General features: G+C 37.8%; 1 protein-coding gene across 2 annotated transcripts in view; it reads left to right on the top strand.

Moving 5' to 3' along the window:
- Prorp (protein only RNase P catalytic subunit) overlaps positions 1-24,682 on the top strand; it is a 140,484-nt gene that overhangs the window by 102,000 nt on the left and 13,802 nt on the right. The window lies entirely within an intron of this gene.

A 24,682-nucleotide genomic window follows, 5' to 3' on the forward strand; every position in this document is an offset into this window, starting at 1 on the left:
TCAAATATGTAATTTCATTGTAGTTACCACAGATTCTAGCTTTCATAATCAAGAAATATTTACCAAAACCCTCTATTGTTAATCTTTGTGCCATGATGTTTCTCAAAAAAACTATTTGGTTTACTGTGATGCGTATCATTCAGTATTCATTAAATGTTTATTGACATTCTGAAGCAGGAAAATGGCAAGTTTGAGGCCAGCCTCAGCAGTTTAGCAAGACTGTCCGCAACTTACTGAGACCTTATCTCAAATTTTAAACACACACACACACACACACACACACACACACACGGGACGAGGGATGTAGCTTAGTGGTACAGTGTCCTTGAGTTCAATCCCCAGTACCCCCTGCCCCAAAATGCAGTTCCTTTCCTTGTCAAGGTCTAGTGCCCCTGAGTTCAATCCCTGGTATCACCCCCCAAAAAATAATAACATTTCATGTTCATTAGATATTTTCTAGTATAATCTCCTAAATGTCCCAATTAATGTGCAGCATATCTACAAAGGCTGTAAGAAATGTTTAAGCAAAGAACACAAACCAAACCAAAACAAAACAAAAAAAAAAAACACCATAGGCTTAAGGAGTCTTATTTCTGTGTAAAGGAGATGTGAAAGAATGTCTTATGGAGAAAGAAACATCTAATCTGGAGTTATGAGTTAAATTAGGTTGCAGTAACTAGAACTGAGGTGTGGGAAAGAAGAAGGGTTGATTCCATATCCACACAACACTGTTTAAATAGCACAATGTAACAAAGTAGTACTTTGGAAGTAGGCAGTATGGGTGGGAAAATAGTCACAAATATTGCCTTTTTTCTACTTACCTTTTATTTTTAATTGACAAAAACGTTGCACATATTTGTGGAGTACCACATAATGTTTCAATACATGTATACATCGTATAATGTTCAAATCAGCATAATCATGTCAAACATTTATCATTTCTTTGGATTGAAAGCACAGTCCTTTCTTCTAGTTTTTTGAAATATGTAGTATATTATCATTATCTATAGTCATTGTATTATGCAATGACTATCTAACTGTAACTTGGTACTCATTTTCTATTATCAAAGTGTGGCATCCTTACTGTAATGAGATCTGATTGTTTAAAATTTAATACCCAGTTAAAAGTAGTTGGTTAAATAAACAAAAATTCTTGTTATCCTCATAATATTGGTTTATCTTTGGCTGTATCCAACCAAAGATACTTTTTTAAATTCTAAAACCTAATTTTACTCCATTTGTGTATAATATGTCAAAATGTATTCTACTGTCATGTATAACTAATTAGAACAAATTTTTTTTAAAAAACTAACTTTAATGGATTCGACTTATTTACCTTAAAGCTGTGTTATGACAGTATAACACATTGGTATAATGTTACCTTGGGAGCATAAAAATCACATGTGGCCTGGGATACCTTCATTCAGGCTTCTCCAGCTGCAACCATAAATCTGAGCCAGTCCATAAACTTTGAATGTTCTTACTGCTCCTTTCTCTTGTCTCCCTAGGTAGGAGGAATCTCACCTAAAATAAAAGTCCCTTTTTACTTCTCCCAAAAACTTTTTTTTTCCTCAGAGAATCTCCATTTTTATCTTATAACAAAATTAATAAGCAGGAATTTGAGCATATTGAAAACATTTCTTAAAATTCCAATTTAAAATTAAAAATTATTTTTTCTCCATTGTCCATAGTTATATAACAGGTAATTTAAAGACTTAAAAACATAAGTGCTAGCTATACAATATTAATTTTTAAAAGCTAATAACTATTTCATTGAATAGTATTGCCCTTTCATTTTATGTGATAAAAAGAAAACATATAACTTTGAATAAATGTAGGGTTTTGTTTGTTTGTTTGTTTGTTTTCTTTTTTCCCTTAGTGCTGGGGATTGAACTCAGGGCTTCATGCTTGCTAGACAAACACTCTACCATTGAGCTACATTATGAGCCCTAAATCAGTTGTTTAAAAGGGCATGAAGACATGAACTTGGACCACATGTGATGGCTCACACCTAATCCTAGTGACTCAGAAAGATTAGGCAGGAGGCCAGCCTCAGGAATTTAGTGAGACTCTGTCTCAAAATAAAAACAAAGGCCCATTGCAGTTGCATAGGCCTGTAATCCCAGGCACTTGGGAGGCTGAGGGAGGAGTTCTAGGCCATCCTCAGCAATTCAGTGAGGCCCTACGCAACGCAGTGAGACCCTGTCTCAAAATAAAAAGGGCTGGGGATGTGATTCAGTGGGAAAGCACCCCTGAGTTAATTCCCCAGTACCAAAAACATTTAAAAATAATAAAATAGAAAAAAAAAAACAGGGTTGAGGATAATAGGATGTAGCTCAGTGGTAGAGTACCCCAAGATCCAATCCCTAGTATAAAAAAGAAAAAAAATCTTATAGCATGTCAGACCTTTAATTTCAATTACTTTTCTCCATCCCCAAAATGCCATGATTTCTACATGTCCTGTAGATGGCAGTACTTATATGGTAAATACAAGTTCATACAATTTGATTGAAATGATTAGCAAATGTTAGCAGATCAGGGTCATTAGTGAGAAAGGTTCAGTTGAAAAGTTCTTTCTTTGGGGCTGGGGTTGTAGCTCAGTGGTAGAATACTTGCCTAGCATGTGTAAGGCATTGGGTTCGATCCTCAGCATCACATATTTTTAAAAAAAGTAAAATAAAGGCATTGTGTTCATCTACAACTAAAAACATTTTTTTAAAGGTTCATTCTTTGGTAATTTTTCTCATTCACTGGATTTTTTTTTAACAATTACAAAGTTTCTATTTTAATCATATATTTCCCTTCAATTTCCTCACATCATCACCAGACCTCCTCACCCCTGTTTGTTTCAGAAATCACGTTATACAACCATTTTCTCTTTAGAGGGCAGTAATTGGAAACTGGGTGATTACGCACATGACAGGATCCTTTATAAGGTTGTGTACTTTCCTTCCAAGTCTACTTGACTCAAACTCTTTCATAGTACTTGAGGAAGCTATTGTGGTTCAATGAAAGAACAGATACAAGAAGAATCAATTTTCACACCATGGGATAATGGGACAAATGCCTAAGAGTCTATGTAAAAGTGATAGACTGTGTAACACCAATTGTGGAAAGAAGCCAGCTTTTGTGTGACACCAATTGTGGAAAGAAGCCAGTGGTGTAATCCTGGGGAGGATGATAAGAGGGTCTTAAGTTCCAGGCAAGCCTCAGCAACTTAGCAAAATAGCAATTTAGCAAGACCTTGTCTCAAAAAATAAAAGTAAAAAGGGCTGGGGTTATAGCTTAGTGGTAAAGCACCCCTGGGTTCAATCCCTGTTGATGCCAGAAACAAAAAAAGAAGATGAAGGAAGAAGAAAACACCCAGATACATGCACATTTGTTGATGTTCTTTCTAGAAAGCTACCCAGAAATGGATAATATTGGTTGCCTGTGGGGTGAGGAGCTAGGTGGATGAAGATGGAATGGAAGAGAAACTTCATTGAACACTGTTGGTTTTCTTTTAGAGTTTGAACCATGTGAATTTATTACTCATACAAAAATAAAGTCAAACTTCCTTGGAACATTACCACTTTTGAGGAGAGTGTATACCAGTTGTTTTTTATTTGGTTAGTGTGTAACCTACTAAAGTCCTAAAAGTATATTGTAGAAGAAAAGTATTGTGAAGGATCATTTAAGTATCTGTACCTTTTTGTTGTTGTTTTATTTTGGTTACGGGGAACTTCCCACTTTTTATTTTTCATGCCTGTCAACGAGTATATCCTGATAAACATCGGTGGTTATGAATGGAAGTGGTTCCTCCCAGAGAAGCCAACTATAGATGTTTTTTATACATCAAAGAACTACATGGTTTTGTATTTGTTTGGTTTTGTTGTTCTAATGGAAATTGCGCATAAAGTATGCCAGATAAAAATCTTGGCAGAAGACAGATTATGAACAGAAAAAATATGGCTTAGTAAACCCATTTGCATTGCTCAGAATTTAGAGTAACTTAGAAGATCTTCTTTATGCAATGAACTCCTTATGAAATAGCATTGGAGGAGTAATAATGAGCCAGAGAGAGACATTAGTGCTTTTTTTGAAGCTAAAATGTTAAAATACTGGGAAGGTGAAAAAAATTTCATAAAATCAGCTAAACCTCATGTCCTTAGAAATTCTGTATTTGTTTATTGGTTATATAAAGATAATGCTGAGGGTTCTAAAACACATAAATGTCGCGACCCCTTGCCCGCAAGGAAGACGCAACTCAGGAATCTTCTTTCAGCAGTTTATTCAGGCCCTTGATATTTCTTCTTCTCTCTCTCGGATGCCCCTCCCAGCCTTAATAAAGCATCTCAAGCCCCAATGCAAAGCTGCCACGTGGAGCTTTCTCATAGGGTGGTGAAAAACCATGCGCCAACTCTCCCAAATAAGGAGTTGTTTGTCACAGACCACAGCGGAGCCAGCGCCATCTTGTAATGGCGACCATAGTCTGCAGAAGCAGCTCACCACAGTTCCCCCTTTCTGTTTTCTTAAAACAATACAGGCGAGAGTAGAGGTCCTATCCCACTGTGCAGAAGTGGCTGCATAGTATGGCTCAGTCCTAAGGAGGGCCCTTCCCCAGATCTGAGGCCATATCAGCCGACGCCTTTTTTTGTGGGGCGGGGCGTGGACGCGTCTAACCCGCATGCAATAGGACATGCTCTCCTTGAGGTCCACGTCAAGGATCACTCAAGTGCAGTGCCTTGCCTCGCATCCTGTATCGTGACGATGGTGGACGAAGGGGGATAGCTGAGGCTGAACTGTGGCTGTTTATAACGACAAACAAGTTGACAGCACCCTGAGAGAAAGGCATGGACTTTAAGGCGATAGAAAAGCACTAGTGTGGAAACCCATCTGCGTGCAATGGCAGTAAGACTGGCAGAGTGCAAGGGCTTTCCAACACTAAGAGAATAACAAGGAAAGTCATGTCGATCCCAGTGCAATGTTATAATAACTTGGGGTGTAACGACCATGTCAAAGGTTTACTGTTTAAGATGCGCAAGCCAGACTTGAGGTGAGTTGCCATTTTCTAAAGCTGCAAGAGCTTGTATGATCATAGCCTTATCGTGAGCACTGCGGGCCTTAAGGCGACAGAGAAACCACAAACAGAGGAACATACCGAAGCAACACATTGCACCAAAAATGCCTACCCCCACCCACTCTTTGAAGAAGGAAAAAGCAGAAGATATCCAATCGGTGAATTGACCCAAAGTCACGGGATCGACACGGGTACTGTTCAAGACAGCTATCTGGGTTAGTTGAGACTGGATCATGTTTTCTGCTTCCATGGACCAGGTTCCGGATAGATACTCCCCGATGATGTGGGAGGCATTCCTGGAATCATTAAATCTGACAGAGGTTATACATAAATGTGCACGTTGATCAATACAACCCAAATGTACTAGGTCAGACAATTCCTCAACTTGAGCTTGAAGCAGATCTATCCTTTGATTAGCAGCCAAAATCCCAGATAAAATGTGTTGATTAATTCTACTTTGAGATTCAAGTATGGTGGATGTTTGTTGAATAACCTGATTAATAGTGGCAGCAGTTTGTACTTGGCTGGCCATGGCTACTCCAGCTGTAACTGCTGCAGCAGCAGATACCGCCACAGCTGTCACTATAGCTGCCGTAATTCCAAAATCTCTACGGGCTCTAATCAGTTCAACAATAGGAAAGGATTCTGGATCTGCAGTAACTGGGATCGGGACAAAGGTTGGAATTTTCATAATCACTGCTGTAGTCCAGGAGCCATTCCAACACTCAGACAAATAACAGGTAATATTAGAACAATTAAGCATCCCCTGTGATGTCACATTAGCCAAAAGAAACAGGAACGGAGATTGGAGACAGACTGCTGTGGAGGGTAATGTAGCATTAAACAATTGTGAATTGTGTGAAGTAATTTTAAGTCTCCTACCTCACTCCGAGTCTTGGGTACTGCTAGAAACATTAAACAGCCAACTTTGGACTCCTAATATTTCCCTGGGGAAACACAAGCGCGGACTAGACTAGCCCAATCTGAGGGAGTCATGCACTATCTAGACAGACTCTCCACCTGAGTTAGTGTGAAGGCGGCATCCACCCCATAAGTGCGCACCGACTCCGCCAGGGTCTTCACAATTTTAAAATCTAAGGGTTCATGGAATCTTCCCCTATTGTCATCCTGAAAAACTGGATAAGCAAGACCCATCTCAGCGTTAACAGCCCTCCATGTTTGGGCATGGAAAGCTCTCCCCGAAACACCCCCACCATACGGCGGTGGATCCAGGGGATCGCTTTTCTTGAGCCCCTGTTTATTTCTGTTCCCTTCTCCTATAGCTAAACTCTCTAGCTGAGGAGACAGCCTCCCGAGCTCTTCCTCCTCATCCTCCTCTTCCTCTGACCCACTTTCACATGGGGGTGTGCGCAGCGTACTGAGATCTGGATACAATTGTCTCCTCCCCTGTTTCACGCTCCGCACACTCCCATCCTTCTGAGATACCTCACTTCCTGCCGTCTCCGATTTCTCCTCATGTAATTGCTCTAGAACTTCCTGTCCTTTAGTAAGTGCTTCCTGACATCTGCCATCTGTAAGGCAACTACGGACCATTTTCCAAAGGGGTATCACCCCACCCTCTAATATGCCCTGCTCAGAAGCAAAGTCAAGATCTTTGCCTAATTTATCCCAACTAGGTACAGTAAGGCTGCCCGAAAATGCAAACCACGGTGCAGCGATATCTATCTTCTGTAAAAATCTCTGTAAAGTACTATGTTTCACTTCCAGGCCCTTGGAACGTAACAGGCCATCTAGGGCCAGGAGAAGCAGACTTGAAGATGCGGCACCCATGACACAACAACAAAAGAAGCACAAAAAACAAAAGCGAAAGTACACAGTGCAGCTGCAATAAAATGTAATGCTCTCTCTTTCTTTACAGAGGAGCTGCCCCGCTTTGGTCGCGGATCCCACTTACTAGGGACTAACCCCGCTTTGATCGCGGATCCCACTTATTGGGACTAACCCTGCTTTGGTCGCGGATCCCACTTACCTGGGACTAACCGGTGCACCACCCCTGACTGCTGAAAGTTCTGGTTCCCGGGTTTCGGCACACTTGTCGCGACCCCTTGCCCGCAAGGAAGACGCAACTCAGGAATCTTCTTTCAGCAGTTTATTCAGGCCCTTGATATTTCTTCTTCTCTCTCTCGGATGCCCCTCCCAGCCTTAATAAAGCATCTCAAGCCCCAATGCAAAGCTGCCACGTGGAGCTTTCTCATAGGGTGGTGAAAAACCATGCACCAACTCTCCCAAATAAGGAGTTGTTTGTCACAGACCACAGCGGAGCCAGCGCCATCTTGTAATGGCGACCATAGTCTGCAGAAGCGGCTCACCACACATAAACACTCCACAATTTATGTCAAATTGAAATCTGAGAAATAGAAGAGAATGAAAAATATACACAAAGAATTGTTTAAGTTACCAACTTTGTATACATACATATTTGCTGAAGCACAAAATTTGGTCAGTGGACATTAATTAGTTGATTAATCTTTAGGAAATTAATAAAAACTGCCAAAATTATGATAGCATATAAGAGTTTGCAGATCATTTCTACAATGTTTGTCTCACTTGATCATAGGCTCAAGGGTTTATTTTGGGGGTGAGGCATTCACGTTATAGTGAAAATCTTATTTTTCTTCTGACTTCTACTTCCCTAAATGGTATGGCTATGTTAATGATTTTTTTTCTATTTTTATGTGCTGTAGTGCCTCATGCATATGAAGCAAGCACTCTATGAGCTATAAAATCAGCCATTTTGATTTTTGTTGTTGTTATTATTGTTAGAAACAAAAGCAACTTGATAAACTTTTCTTGGCATACATAACATGCCAATTAAGAAGAAAATCTCTGGGGTTGGGGTTGTAGCTCATAAAGACAAATGAAACTATGGCATTTGCCAGTAAATGGATGAAACTGGAGAATATCATGCTAAGTGAAATAAGTCAATCCCCTAAAACCAAAGGCAGAATGTTCTCTATGATATGTGGATGCTAACCCACAACAAGGGAGGGGATGAATAGAAGTTAATTGGACTAGCCAGGTATGGTGGTGCATGCCTGTAATCCCAGCAGCTCAGGAGCCTGAGGCAGGAGGATGGAGAGTTCAAAGCCAGCCTCAGCAACAGCAAGGCTCTAAGCAACTCAGTGAGACCCTGTCTCTATATAGAATACAAAATAGGGCTAGCAATGTGGCTCAGTGGTCAAGTGCCCCTGAGTTCAATCCTCAGTACCAAAAAAAAAAAAAATTCACTGGACTAGACAAAGGGGGAATGAAGGGAAGGGAAAAAAGGATAGGAACAGAAAAGACAGTAGAATGGATCGAACATATCTTTCCTATCATTATATATGAATACATGACCAGTGTAACTCCACATCATATACAATCACAATAATGGGATCCTAATTGGAACAAGTTATACTTATTCTATGTATATATGTCAAAATATACTCTACTGTCATGTATATCTAGAAAAAAAACAAATTAAAAAATGAAGTAAAATCAGCATACCAAAAAAAAAAAAAAAAAAAGTCTGTGCCCACTGGGAGTAGTGACATACACCTGCAATCCCAGCAACTTGGGAGGTTGAGGCAGAAAGATCTTAAGTTTGAGGCCAACCTCAGCAATTTAGCAAGGCCCCGAGCTACTTAGACCCTGTCTCAAAAATAAAAAGAGCTAGGGATGGGTTCAGTGGTTAAGTGGTTAAGTGCCCATGTGTTCAATCCCCAGTTCCAAAAAACAAAAACCAAAATTTGTACCCTAGCCGGGCGAAATGGTTTATACCTGTAATCTCAGTGACTCAGGAGGCTGAGGCCAGGAGGATTGCAAGTTTGAGGCCAGCCTCAGAAACCTTATGAGTCTCTAAGCAGCTTAGTGAGACCCTGTCTCAAAATAAAAAATAAAAAGGACTGAGGATTTAACTCAGTGGTAAAATGCCCCAGGTTCAATCTCCAGAATCCAAAAAGAAGAAGAAGAATAAGTAGTGTGTACCCTACATTTCAAAGACAAAAGTTTGCATCAATATATTTGTTAGAAATAAAGTTGTGGAAAAATAATACCATTGGACTTCATGCTACCATTATCTTGCTCAGTGACTGCTCAATTTTCCTAAGTTTTTTAAAACTTAGGTTTTCCTTGTATTCAAAATATGGAACTAAAAATACTTAACAATACTTACTTACATATACTCAACATAGAAAATAACTTTGAATTTATCCAAGAGAGATTTTGTGTCAAGATTCATTATTAGAATACCACATACATTGAAAAAAGTGATTCTTTATGCATGCAGGGCCGGAAAATTTGAGAATTATGTTTATTTACACATCAACGTAGTTAAAATTAGATGGAAAGGTTTAGAGATTGTGCAATTAGGGAATATTTTCTATCCACAAATTTCCTAGCTGTATATTTCACATTCATTAACAATTAGGCCCAAGGATACTTGGATTTAAATTTGCTTTGGAAACTAATTTCTCCAAATATTTTGTTTCCTAGATTTTTACTTAATGAACAACATCAGGTTTGAGCTCTACCAACAGCTTTTCCCCATGAGGTAGCTTTGTTTGTCCTTTGATCTTGTTCATGTCCCACTTCTTAAAACTTGTCTCTGATGCAGCTCTATTACAGTTCAGAGAGAAAAGTCTTATTTCAAATCATTTTTTGAGATATGCTAATCATACATAAGACACAAAAGGTTTCTCCCCTAGCCCTACTTCCTCCTTGGCATTTTCATTTACTTCTTCCTTTTAAGACTTCAAACATTAAACTGTCAAATCCTTTCCTCTCTCAACTGTCATTCCCTATTTTTAATATTACATAACTGAATGCCTTAATCCTGGGCAACTTAATTTACATCTTTACTGCCTAATTGAAATGGTACTCTTCTATGTTACCATTGACCTCTGAGGGAAAATGGAAACTAATACCTTCTGTGGACCAAGCAATTGTGCCTATGCTAGACATTTGTATATGCAGCATCTCTTTAATCCTCCCAACAGTTACAGAGATACTGGTATTCTCTGCTTAAGTGAGGAAACTAGGAGTTGTGGCTCAGTGGTAGAGCGCTTGCCTAGCATGTGTGAGGCACTGGGTTCAATTCTTAGCTCCCATATGAATAAAAAATAAAGGTTCACTAACAACTAAAAAATATTTATCTATTTATTGACATGGTAAAAAGACGTATGATCAGATGCCAAATATTTATCTCTAATTCTAAATTCCAGAAAGCTTTGAAAACCAAGTTTTCTTCTAACCCATGTGACAGTAAAATTAGACTTGAGCTTTGTGAGGATATTTATAGTCTCTATGTATCCCATTTAATGTAAATATTATATTTCATGAAGCAATATTAGTAAGACAGTAGTATAAGCAATATGAACTCTATAAGGTCCTCAGAGTCATGCATCTGAAGTAAGCCATTAAGATGAAAAGGTATTTACAATTATTTTCTGTAGTATGTGCTATATTTTATATTCATATTTATGTAGAACTAAACTAGATTTTCTTTCCCTTTTTAGTCTTTTATTGTACAAACACACACATATGTATATACAAAACTTTATGTAAGACACTGAAGAACATGTATTCCTCAAGAAGTAGAATATGTGGTATGTTAAAAACTATTCAAAACTTAGACTTAGATAAAAAAGATCACTAGAATAAAATTTCAGTGAATACTGGGCATTTTTTTAGCAGACCCCTAGAGGTTATAAAAAAAAAAAAGAATGAGGAAACTAGGTCTAGAACAAGTTTAGTAATGTGTCTCATAGTAAGTAAGCAGCAAAGTCACAGGACTAGACACATCTCATTCAAAGCCCATTTTCTTGCCCTTGTAACACACTGTTCTTTGTATTTCAACACATTTGTCTGTTTATCCTCTCTTTCTTGAAATACCTCTCTGATCTCTTTGTGGCATGCTTTTTCAATTCTTTAGTCCACTTGGCTCTCCATTGCTAGCTTGCTCCAATCCCTCACCTTATCATCTAAACTTCTAAAATAACTGGTAAACAATTTCTTTCTTGCTACCGACTTACTCCCTAACCCCTCAGGCCACTGAAGTCTGGCATAGCCCCAATAGCTGCATTGAAACTGTTCTCCCTAAGGCCATTAGTAATTTTCTAATTCCCAATTCCAGTGGACCTGGAGTTTTAGTCCTTATCACTCTTTCTGCATTTAATACTTCACTTATTCCTTTCTTCTTGAAGCTATGTCTTTAAATTCTATGACTTTACACAGGTCCCTCTGAATATACTCTGTCCATTTTTTGTAATTTCTGACTTATTTTTTAATTCTCCTACATCCTCTTACCTCTGAAATGTAGTGTTCCCTGAAGCTGTGTCTCAGGCACTGCCTTGGTTTATCTCATCTACTTTCATGTGCTGCTAAGTTCCAAATCTACATTTCTACCTTAAACGTTCACTTCAAACTAAGCATATATGTTCAAAACTGAACTCAGCATCTTTGTTCCAGATGTGTATACCAGTAGGTAATACTACTATTCTTCCAGCCATCCAAGCTAGAAGCCTGGAAATGATCTGTAGTTCCTCCCTCTCCCTAACCCTCATATCTACTTGTTCACCAAGTATTATCAATTTTACCTACTACTTATTTCTCAAATCTATTCTCTTCTCTCTCTCCTTTCTCATGAGATCCTTATTAGCACCTATAATACTTACTCTCTTTTCCTAACTTGTTTCTCTCTCCAGTATTGTTTCTTTCAAACATATCCTCTTCCACAGGCAAATGTGACCACATAACTTTCCAGCTTAAATAGACTTACATCTCATATTTTTGACTGGGGCCACGTATAAATATATTAAAATGTATTTTTTGGTAACTGATGTGAGTTTTTTGTTAAATAGTCCCCCTTTCCAGTTTTGTCTTTTTACCTGCTTGAACTTTAAAATTAGATGTAATATCTGCTTATTAAGTGAAGCAAGTAAAACTCTAAACTTACAATGCACATAACTATTATAAGTCAACACATCTTATTTTTTCTGTTTTATGAAGGATCAGAAATAAAAACATTGAGTACTATTAAAGCTGGACACTGTTCTTAAGCAATCCTATAAATTTAATAAATAAGTTCTCATTTTACAAGTGAGGAAATTGAGGTGAAATTAAATCACTTCCTGAGACCATAAATATAAGTAACATCCAGAATCAAGCACAAGTCTGACTCCAGAGTCTGTGGTTTTTCTCACCATGCCATGTTCTCATGCCCTGTGGCATGCAGTTATAATTCCCAAACCCACATATGTAGCCCTTCCCTCACTAGGTAGTGTTCTGGATTTGTTTACACCTGTGTGTTTGGACAGCCTATCAGTGCCAGAAATTGAGATTTGGGAGAAAATGACACAAAGAAAGCTATGTTGTAGGAAAAGTGACCTGGCAATGGTTCAAAGAAAACTAGACATTGAAAGACCACTGGAGGGTCTAAGGCAATCTTGAACAAAAGTGATGAAAGTGAAATCTAAGAGAAAGGGCTCAGTACATAGCATGTGCCTGTCTTCCCAGCTACAGGGAGGTGAGGCAGAGGGATTACTTGTGCCTAGAGTTCTAGGTTACATTCACCTATGCTAATCTGGTATCCACAGGAAGTTCAGCATCAAAACGGTGATCTCCCAGAAGCAGGGGAACCACTAGGTTGCCTAAGGAGAGAGGAACTGACCCAGGTCAGCAATGGAGCAGGCCAAAATTCCCCTAATCAGTAGTGGAATTTTATCTGTGAATAGCCACTACACTCTAACCTAAGCAACTTAGCAAGACCCCACTTCTTAGAGAGGAAGAAAGGGAGTGTGCTTAAAATCAAGGCACTAAAGTAAAGAGCTTTTGAAAAAATATGGCAAATCTATTTTTATGAAAAATCTCTTAATTCTTTTAAAATCATAACCTTTTAAGGTAGCGTGTCAATTTATATATCAATGTGCTACATCATCTGTGCTTTCATAGTCTATCAGTGACAATGAGTAAACTCTTAAGATCACAAAATTCTTTCAGATATTATCTGATTCGATCCACATATATCCATATGGACTGAGTAGTTGTATTTTTCTCATTTTATATATAAAGACACTGTCTTAGAAGCTAAGTGACTTGCCTAGAGGTAACAACCCAATAAATCCACACTCTTTTCTCCATATCTTATGCTTTTTCCAGACTTATTCTGCTTCTGCAAAATCAAACAATATTTTCTCAAAGCAAGTGAGCATGTCAGAGTCCCTCAGCATTTGAGTATCAGCTTGGCAGCATGTTAAAAAATAAGAAATGATTAGATCAGGCAATAAGTGGGTGAAAAGAAAAGAACTTAGATAATAAAATTAGGTTGCTGGTCTCTATTTTATAAATGGGATTCTTGTATCCTTTAACAAGTTATAGGTAATGTATTATTTCTTGGACATTTCATGCATTAACTGTGGACATAAGTGAATAAAATCATAGCATGGTTGTGCCAACTCGGTGATAAGCCATGTTAAGTTCTTCACTCATATGAACTGTCCTGCCCTGTTTAACTAAAGAAAATCAAGGATCTTCTGCTCTATAGAAAAATAATCAGAAGTTTTAAAACAGAGGGCTTGATAATAATGTTGTACTGACTGGCATTACAGTTGATTATTCAGAAGTCATTTTATTACCACCAAAGTTGCATCTCAGACAGCTTCCTTGCATTCTGCACACACACAGTCTTATTTTAGCATCCTTTAAAAATATGTGGCTACTACTTCTGGGTGGTAGTCAACTTTTACACCATTTTATTTCCTTGTTTTAAAATTTACCCAGATGGGTTTTCTTTTTTTGTTATTTATTCTCATCTATAGTTACATGTGTGAATGATGTCACAGCATTTTTTTTTTTTAGTTTTCAGTGGACACAACATCTTTATTTTATTTTATGTGGTGCTGAGGATTGAACCCAGCGCCCCGCGCATGCCAGGCAAATGCATTACCACTTGAGCCACATCCCCAGCCCATGACACAGCATTTCTAAGGAAAACAGTTGTGTTTTAAAACAGCAAATAATTTAGAAATCATCAGGTGTTGGAGGAGAACCAAAATTTAGTTCAGGGAAACATACTTGGACTAGCATATAGAATTAGACTGCACCCCCTTGTTTTTATTTTTGCTTTTTTATTCTATACCATTTTAGAAGGTCATAGTTTTCTGGCTATTAGATTATTTTTGGTAGTTAACATCTTAAGCTATGGCATGGAGATGATATATTGATGAAATTGCTTTTTAATTTTTTTTTAGTTATATATGACAGTAAAGTCTATTTTTACATATTTATACAAACATGGAGTATATCTTATTCTAATTAGGATCTCAGTCTTGTGGATGAACATGATGTTGAGATTCACTGTGGTGTTTTCATATATGTACATAGTAAAGTTATGTCAGATTCATCCCAGTCTTTCCTATTGATATTGATGAAATCTAAAAATCCCACTTCTAACCTGGGTGTGTATTTAAACATTAGAACAAAGTCCCTTGGAATGTTATTTTTTCATAAGATTAAATAAATTTTAGGAATATTGCCAAAAAAATTATTGTTCAAAAATATTAACAAGTAAAATTACTTTAGAGGTGGAATATGTGTATCTGTTTTGTTGGTTGGTTGGTATTTATTTTGTTCTTTCAGTGTGAAGGTATTTCATATTGAATGAAAATAAAGGAAAACTGACCTCCTATATCTTTTTTTTTTTTTTTTTGCTTGTTTGTTAAATCTCCACTCAAAGGACTCTTTAGAAACAGTCAGTATCGGCTGTGGCCTCAGGTGATCAGGAAGTTCAGTGTTGATATGCCCAGACCCCATTCAGAACCACTTAGTCCTGAGCCCACTTTCTAGTGCTCGGCTTGTCACCCATGGAGAGCAGCTGTGCATGTTGGAAGCTTGAGGCCCCAGGTGTGGGATGAGGTGGGGGTGGCATGTAGCTTTGGCACCTAAGCATTCATGACAAAACAGCAGGGAGCTGTCAGGAGTCTTAAGTACTGAGAGCCTTGATGCTCTGCCTTGGGCTCCTCCCTGGGAAGCACCGATGTGCACCAGAACTGCCCAGACGGGGCCACTGCGACAGGTAAAAAGTGTATTTCCTACCTTGGTGGTTAGTTAGCAGGTTCTGTAGATGTCATTTTGATAAATCTTATTAAAAGTTTCCTTAAAAAAAAAAAAAGAAAAAAAAAGAAACAGTCAGTATCAAAGAGATCTAGATCAAAATTCTGACTCTATCACTTATTCACTAGATCATCCTGGGCAAATAATGCTTAGGCATTTCAGAGTTAACAAGCTAAAAATCAAATGATTTATCATCTTCTTCTCTCAGACCTGTCCTTCTTTCTGTATCCTCTATTTGGTTTGCTGGCACCTTGCTAGTACCATCCTCCATCCAGTTGCCCAAGCAGCAATCACAGTGATTTCTGCCTCTTTATAGCCAATTTGTTGACTAAGCCAACAAATTGCCTCCTATAGTAATCCCTCTGGTCCTGCACTGTCCAGTGTGGTAGCTGCTAGCAAGTGTTGCTGTTGATCACTTGAGATGTTCATTTAAGTGTGAAACATACACTGGATTTTGAAAACAAGATATAGCTCAGTGGTAAAGTGGTTGCCTAGCACACCCAAGTTTATGGGTTCAATCTCTGGCACTGCAAAAACAACAATAATTAAACCCCCCCAAAAAATTGAAAATATAGGAAAAGCTCTCAATAATTGTTATGTTAATTTCATCTTGGAATATATTTTTATACAGTGAGTTAAGTAAAATGTATTATTAATATTTATTTCACGTGTTTCATATTTTTTAGTGTAACCGTCAAATAGTTACGTTTGTGGCTTACATTGTATTTCTCTTGGACAGTGCTGCTATAGTTAATTTTGTTCTTAGCCAAACCTTTTTCTATTTTCATTATCTCTGACATCTGATAATTGGCCTCCTTACATTCTGAAACTTGTGGGAGTGTTGTTTCTGAAATGGACATCTGAAAGTGTCACTTCTCTGAGGCTTCTCATCACAAAACTGGTCCTGTGTGCAGGAGGCAAGAATCTTCATTGTTTGACTCCTGCCTGCCTCTCAGTCTCATCTCTCCCCTCTCCTCAGTTCCTGCTTTCTCTCACCTTGCACTGGACACCCCATTGATTCTAAAATTTCTGTTTTCCCCCCATACACTGTGCTGTTTCACTCATCTAAAATGTTTTCCCCTCTCTCCACCTCTATTAGACTTCGAAGTTCCACTTTAGCTTTCAGAACTTTGCATAGGCTCCTCTTTGCTTCCTCCGTGTAGCAGTTCTTCCAACACCTTTCACTTAATCCCACTTGACTCTAAGCTCCTTCAGGGTAGAGATCAGTCTTGTTCATCTTTATGTCCACTTGTTCTTCCGTAGTATCCTGGAGCAGAGGTACATTCATTGGGTAAATTTTTGTATAGAACCTGAAGTAACAGTTTCAGTCCAGAAGCCTATATCTTGTATATCCTACGGCTTAAAGTAGCCCCAGCACATCACAAAGTACTGCTATAAGTAAACCCCAGTGTACAAATATAGTATTAGGCTTTCCAACAAAGTACCTAGGATTTCCCACAATTCAATTAAGAAGGATGAAGCAGTAGATGCTACTAGAATTGTCATAGTCACTTTGTCATAGTTGTAGAATAAGGGATGGGATTAAGAAGGAAAAGTTTTACAATAAATAAAGTCTTTTTTAAAAGGGAGTATTTTGAAAAGAAAGAAGTTTGAATTTGAGAGTTATATAGTATTAGAGTTACAGATTAATAAAAGTGTAGGTTTAAGGTTAAAATTACCTAGGTTTGAAACCTTGTTCTGCTATTTGCTAGTCTGTGACATCGGGTTATTTCCTTAGCCTTGCTGAGACTTGTTTTCCACATTTGTAAAAGAAGAGTAAGAACAGGTAGTAATAATGATACCAAATTTACAGGATTCTATGAGGATTAAATGGTGATATGTATAAAAACATTAACATTTAAAAGTACTTAAAGTGCATATCATAATTGTGCTGAAACTCAGCTTGATTGTGGGGGGTGGGGAGTGGAAGATTATTCTTTTTGATTTACATTACTTTCAAATCTATAATGCCTGAAAAAAGAGTCAAAACAGCAATTCTGCCAAAGAATCATCTCATCCCATTCATGTCTTTGCCCTGATTAGAGAAGTAGACCAAACATAGTTGTCTTGTTTATACTCTTAATTCCTCCTCTCACAACTGTCCTTCAAATCACATCCCCATTATTACTTCCTGTCATTTCCAGTTTCTGTATCCCCATTTCTGCTAAGAAAAGCAGAAGTAAGAGAGATGTGAAGGTTTGGGGATTTCTAAAAACTGTTTTTAAGTCCTCATTGTTCTGTTCTATTAAATTATAGTTATGTGACTATAATGTTTGGCAGATCTTTTTCCTGGGAAACACACAGTAATTTCCAAATTTAAATTTTATTTTGTTTTGTTTAAATCCAGAGGCACTTAACCACTGAGCCATATCGCTGGTCCTTTTTGTATTTAATTTAGAGAGTTGCTTAGGGTCTTGCTAAGTTGCTGAGGCTGGCTTTGAACTCATGATCCTCCGGTCTTAGCCTCCCAAATCACTGGGATTATAGGTGTGTGCCATGGTGACTGGGTAAGTGTTTTAACTTTCTTTTTTTTAAATTTTTGTAATTGTTCTAATTAGTTATACATGACAGCAGAATGCATTTCAACTCATAGTACGCAAATGGAGCACAACTTCTCATTTCTTTGGCGGTACACAATACAGAGTCACACTGTTCATGCAATTATACATGTACATAGGGTAATAATGTCCGTCTCATTCCACAATCTTCCCACCCCACACCCTCTCCCCTCCCCTCATTCCCCTCTGCCCAATCCAGTGTTCCTTTATTCTTCCCTAGCACCCCACCCCCCATTATGGTGTTTTAACTTTTTAGAGAAAGGAATTATTTTGTCCTGCATACACAACATGACAATTACACAATTATAGGAGTTTGTTAAATTTGAGACAGAAACCACCTATTTTTTTCCCTTCCACATTTTGCATGTGAGGAAACTGGGCTCTTATTTTGCTTCAAGGGCACAGGGCACATTACTGAACCTGAACTAGTAGGGTTAAACTTATGAGGTTGCTGTTTTTACATCAAAGATGGTAGAATACTGGCAATTCCATATAGTTTGTAATAAAAAGACTATGGTGTGTGTGTGTAAAATGTGTCATGTAAAAAGAACACTATTTAAATGTAATTGTGTAATTTAAGGAGAAATTAATTAATAACCTCTGTACCCACCAGTTGACTTCCATTGTGCCTTTTATAACTTCTTCTCCTTTCCCTTCATAACTTCTTCCCCTTCTCTCACCCCATCTGAGTAATGTAATCCTAACTTATATGTAAATAATTTTCTTACTTTTTATAATTTGGGTTTGAAAAATTCAACAGTAGCTGTGTGAGGAAAGGACAGTATTGTCACTATTAAACGAAAACTTCCTAGAGAAGATAAGCTGAACATAGTCTTTGGTTCATGGTCTAGCTTTGTTCTGTAGGAGTCCTATCTAGGGAAGTCAGAGTTCAAGGTCAAACATGAGTCTTAGGAAAAAGAGAGTATACCATAGGCAGGGCATCTGACAGAGCTATTATTTAGATCAAGTACATGACTTCCAACAGAACTATGGTTAAACAGAATGGGCTAACTTCTCTTTGCCCCTAAATTCATTATGGCATTCCTTCAGCATTCAGGAGTAGGCCAAAACAAAACTTTCTGCATTTTTAGTAAAATGCAAGTCTTCACTGATGGAGGCAACAATAATATGTCAGAGAGTATGGAACCCTGGCTCCTTTTAAGACAAGCCATGGAAAATACTCAGGCATTCTATGCTCAGTTAAAATAATAGTATAATGGTAGTGGGATCTTGAAAATAATAGTCCTTAATGTGGCTTATCTCTTGAGTCCTTACCTGGACTCATTACTATCTTTCTCAGATACACAACTGTCATTCTGGGTCTCCCTTCACCATCTTCCTGGGGATTCCCATTGCCTCTCTCCTTGTTGGATCTCTCTTTCCTGCCTTCCTCTTTCTTGGATTAGTCTCTTTAGTGGGGATTCTCTAGGAACTTCTTAAAGAAGGATGCATTGGGATGGGGGGGTAAACTTTTGAGAGCTTTCATGTCTGAAATGTTATTTTATCTTATTCTTATATATGAATAGTGTGGCTGAAAATAGATCCCTAGGTTAGAAATAATATTTTTGCAGAATTTGAAGAAAATGCTTCATACTTCCAATGTTACTCCTTTTTTTGTTTGTGGGATTGTTTGTTTGTTTTGTTTTTTTGGTTTTTGATACTAGGAATTGAACCCAAGGGCACTTAACCACTGAGCTAAGTCCCCAACCCCCCTTTTTAAATTTTTTTTTTTATTTCAGGATAGGGTCTTGCTAAGTTGTTTAGGGCCTCCCTCGGTTGCTGAGGCTGGCTTTGAACTTGCGGTCCACCTACCTTAACCTTCCGAGTCTCTGGGATTATAAACATGCACCCCATGCCTGACCCAGTGTTACTCTCAAAGTTATTCTGTTTGTCTCTAGTATTCTAAAATTTCACAGTGGTGTGACTTGGTATGGTCTGTTATCAAAGAACTGTTCCATTCTAGAAACCTTTTGTTTGGTGAAATGTTTTTTGGTTATTTTGATGACTCCTTCACCTCTGTGATTCCTGTTCTGTCTCTCAACCCAAATAACGAACCCTCAGACTTCATCTCCTATCAGAAGCAATATAGATTCAAGGAGGTGGAAAGCATGAATCTAGGAATCAAATGTTTCTTCAATAGCTTTTATCCACTTCTTAGTTAAGCCACACATCTCCATTGAGCTTCATTTCTTTTCAGTACTAGAGTACTGAAAAGTCTTTGTGAGGAATTGTGTCTTTCTCCCTCCCTCCCTCCCTTCCTTTCTTCCTTCCCCTTGAGTTGCTGGCAGTTGAATCCAGGAACTCATGCATGTTAGTCAAGCATTACCACCAAGACATACCACCAGTCCTTTGTTCTTAGCCACCATTCTTCAGATTTGACTGAATTGGATCTCAAGATCAGTTATCATTTGTGCATCTTCTATTTTCCAAAAGTTATGTAGTTGTCATATTCCAAGTCTTTATGGATTTGTCATTTTAGAGAGATTATATTATAGTTTTAATGACATCTCAAGTGCAATTAAGATTAGATAGATGTGTGTGTTCAGGGTTTGTCTTCTTAACCTGAAAGTTTATGTTCTACTCTTACTAAATGTTGACAGAGATTAACCCAAAAATCATCCAAGTCTGTGATGATGCCAAAAGAAACTTTTCTGTTTCTTTATCTTTCCTTTTTTCTCTCCCTCCCCTTCCTCCTTCCTCTTTTCCTTCTCCTTCTCCCTTTTCTTCTTCTTCTTTTTCACAATGTTCTCCCTCTCTCCCTCTTTTCCCCCTTCCTCTTCTCCCTTTTTTCCCTACTCCTTCTGATAGAGTAGAGATTGGGGGCTCTAAATCAATGAATCCAGACTGTATTGTTTAATAATAGCTAACATTTATTAAGTACTTTTCAGTGTGCTTTGTATCTACATGCATTATCTACTGTGATTTCTCCAGTTAATATCACAATTTCTCCAGTTAATATCACCAACAGTGAAACAGAGGCACAGAAAGGAAATGTAACTTTCCCAAGGTCAGAAAGTTTGTACATAGTGGAACAAGAATTTGAATCTAGGCAGCCTGACACCAAAGCTTTTGCTATTAATTGTTATTACTATATTATTACATAATAGATAGCAAATGGAAAAGTCTCTTTTATGTGTTTGTTCAGTTTCATTTAATATGTAAATTCTTTTGCTTCCACTTGCAGGACTGGATAGATGGCTCAGAACATTAACTGGAGCTTTCCAAGATGTCTTTTTATGTAGTCAGGTCTTTTATATACTTTGGATTTTTTTCATATTTTTATTGGTGCATTATAGTAGTACATAATGGTGAAATCTGTTGTTACATATTCGAGCATGCATACAGCATAACTATAATTTGGCCAATATAATTCCCCAGTATTTCCCCTTGTTTTTTTTTTAACTTTATTTATTTATGTTTTGTTGTACTAGGGATTAATCCAGGGGCACTTTACCACTGAACTATATCCCTAGCCCTTTTATTTTCTATTTTGAGACAGGGTCTTGCTAAATTGCTGAGAGTCTTGCTTATTTGTTGAGGCTGGCCTCAAGCTTGCAGTACTCCTGCCTCAGACCTCAAATTGCTGGGATTACAGGTGTGCTCCATCACACCTGGCTATGTTACTTCTCTTTTAATTATTAAATGATGTCCTTTGATTCTGAAAGCATTCACATCATTCCCAGCATGAGTAAAGCATTTCCTATAACTTGGACTGGATCTAGAATTCTGGGGGAAATTTTAAATAAACCTTTTAAGGGTGGCAATTTAAATGCATCAGAATAAGTTAGTTTAATCTTCCTGAAATTAATTTTTTTCCTGAAATTAGTTTTTTATATTCAAAATATCTATCTTTTCTTGGCTCATAGGATAAAGGAAGCAAAGATATCTTACAGAGAAATGAAAAAAAAAACAAAGAATGCATATAAATGTATGGAGAAAAGTCACATTATGAGTCAGGAGCCAAATCTTTTGTCTTCTAGACAGCTCTGAGTCTCACCTAGCTGGGGAAACCCATCCAGTCCAACAATTTAATATTTTTAAAAGGCTGGATAACTGTGTGGGTGCTAATGGCATCAGAGCAGACAGCGATATTGAGGAAACACATCCCACATTTGACAGGATGTTCCCAAAGCAGAAAGGGCATTTCTCTTCCTCAGTAGAATTGTTTCATTGACTAAGAACAGGATGAGATCATTGAAATCTCCCTAAAATACCAAAGATTGACAAAAGCAGGATATAGCAGATAGTGGGTTTAACATAAACCAGTGGGATCATTTATGACATCATGATGTAGTGATTAAATTTTGTGTATATATGTTCTTTCCAAGACCTGCAAAGTAGTAGTCATTAAGTAGTTTTAAATCTTCTGTGCACAGAGATGGAGGTAGGAGCCCATCTTAGCCTCACCCTTCTTGGAACTTCTCCACCAAACTTAAAAAGTCTATAGTGCTTACATATACCCAGGAAAGCTTCCCTCTCCCTCTTTGCCCCAGTTTCTGCTTTTTCACCAAAACACTTCTCTTATCATTTTCCAATTCTCCCATTTTCATCAAATGCTACTTCATCCTATATGGTATATATAGTTTTTGAATAGTTCTAGCAAAACACCATTATTAATTTTTCCTTAAATAAATAATGACCTCTTCTTTCTGCAAGCAGCAACACCTGACCAAGGTAAAACTGAGGCTGATACAGCAGTAGCTGAGCATCAGGCAAATGAAAACATGATGTGACCACTTGAAATCAGAAGCATTGAGCCACAACTTTGGTGGATTTCTTGCACTCTCCTCTTTGGTGGCATTTTCATAGGAACACAGAAAATGTCAGTCACTCAAGAAATATAGAGTCATCATCTTAGAGCAGGGGTTCTTTTCTTAAAACTTGGCTGAAGAGAAAAATGAAAGGAATAAAGATAAAGATTGGAATGAAACTGGGTATTAGCTAGCCTGCAGAGGGGAATCACATTATAGATACATCATAGAAAACTCCATTGTACTAGTATAACTTACGACTTCCCTTGTTTTTCAGCTATAAACTTTGTGGAGAGTACAATGCATCAATTATAAACATTATGTTTGTGGTCTTCAAGTCCTGGAACACTGCCCCAGGAGAGTTCTTCATAATCTTTGTCCCTACAGTGGTTTTATGTTTCTTAGTTTGTGAAAAAAAAAAACCTTTATTTTTCTTGCTTTCTCTTGTCTGTCTTTGACTTAACCCCATCATATTCTGAATTCTAGCCAGAGTCAAATAGGAAAACTCCCACCCAGTACCATTTGCCCTAGTTTAATCCCCACATTACAGTGAGGTTGTCTTTTAGTAAAGCAATCATATAAAAAAAATGGAGAAGTATTTCCTGGCTCCAGTCTCCCAAACAACTGTAACTAGTGTTAGAAGTTGGAATTCATTTATGTGGAAAGAATATGTAGTCTATTAGTGCTTATTTTAAGAACTTCTGTTGGTTATGGAATTTTAAGTATCTACACTTATGAATAAAGAAAAACATTGTCCTTAACATCAGTATTTTATTTAAAATGAATTTGCTTTCCTTTATCAGCTTAGGTTCTGAACTGCAATTCTGTATATGTGTAAAGAGAAGGCAGATCAAAAATAATGATAAGACCTAACTCATATAATTGTCTTGTAATTAAAATGAGATAATGAAAACACTTATCATGATGCTTGTCCAATGAACATAAATTTCTGGTAGGAAAAGAAAGGAGGCACACACTAAATCACTTTACATCCTCCTTGGTGTAAAGACTCACATAGTTTATCTGAGAAAAAAAATGAGACTTCCAAAAGGTTAGACCTAGCCAGACACGGTGGTGCACACCTGTAATCCCAGGAGCTCAGAGGCTGAGGCAGGAGGATGGTGAGTTCAAAGCCAGCCTTAGCAAAATCGAGGTGCTAAGCAACTCAGTGAGACCTTGTCTCTAAATAAAATACAAAATGGGGCTGGGAATGTGGCTTAGTGGTCGAGTGCCCTGGAGTTCAATCCCCAGTACCACACCCTCCCCCCCCAAAAAAAAATAGGTTAAACCTGTCAAATAGATGATTCTTTGCTCCACAAACCCTTTGCACAGTCCCAATTTGCACTAAAATAGCCACTGGCTGTGAAAACAATTTCTGCTTTAATCCAGATTCCCCTGCTACCTCAGGTCCTATAAAGAGAAGAAAACTATTCCTGAGCTCAGGAATCTGAACTTTTGTGATTTCTTAAAAGCTATTTATATTCATTTATTTCACACATGGAGTTATAGCATCAGAAGTGCTAGGAGTTGACACTAGCTGCATTATCCAAAGAGTACTGAACCTTAACTAATGGATAGATCTAGACCCTAACTAGATTTGGAACCTCTCCCCAACTAAGGCTAAGTTTTTCCTCACCATTCCTACACTGATTTATTAAAGGAAGAGAAGTTTGACAGAAGGTAAAGAGGTACGATAATCAAGGAAATGTGCTGAGCATGGTGTCCCACATTTGTAATCCCAGTGACTCAGGAGGCTGAGGGAGGAGGATCACAAGTTCTAGACCAACTTTAGCAATTTAATAAGACCCACTGTGGGAGGCCACACCTACGCATGAAGACACATTCTGCTACTTCAAGGATCAGGGTAAACAACTTAGCAAGACCTTGTCTCAAAGTAAAATATTAAAAGGGCTGGGGATATAGTTTAGTAATAAAGCACCCTGAGGTTCAATTCCCAGTATCAAAAAAGAAAAAGAAGAAAATGTACTTCACTAACACACGGCCTTCCTGGACCACCTTATCAAATAGGCCTCTGGTGGTTTCTTAAACTTATTTAAAAGGAAGAGGCATTGTTAGAGAGAACATCCCCTTTAATCCAGGTGGTTTTGAGACCCTTTCTCTGAATTACCACCCAGAAACACCTTGAATAAGTCCCTGGTTTCTCTTAGCTCCTTTAGTCTCTAAATGAGAAAACACTGACTTCC

The sequence above is a fragment of the Marmota monax genome, unplaced genomic scaffold (assembly GCF_021218885.2).
Source record: "Marmota monax isolate L192 unplaced genomic scaffold, Marmota_monax_Labrador192_F-V1.1 WCK01_AAM20220418_F8-fsc00001, whole genome shotgun sequence".
NCBI lineage: Eukaryota > Metazoa > Chordata > Mammalia > Rodentia > Sciuridae > Marmota > Marmota monax.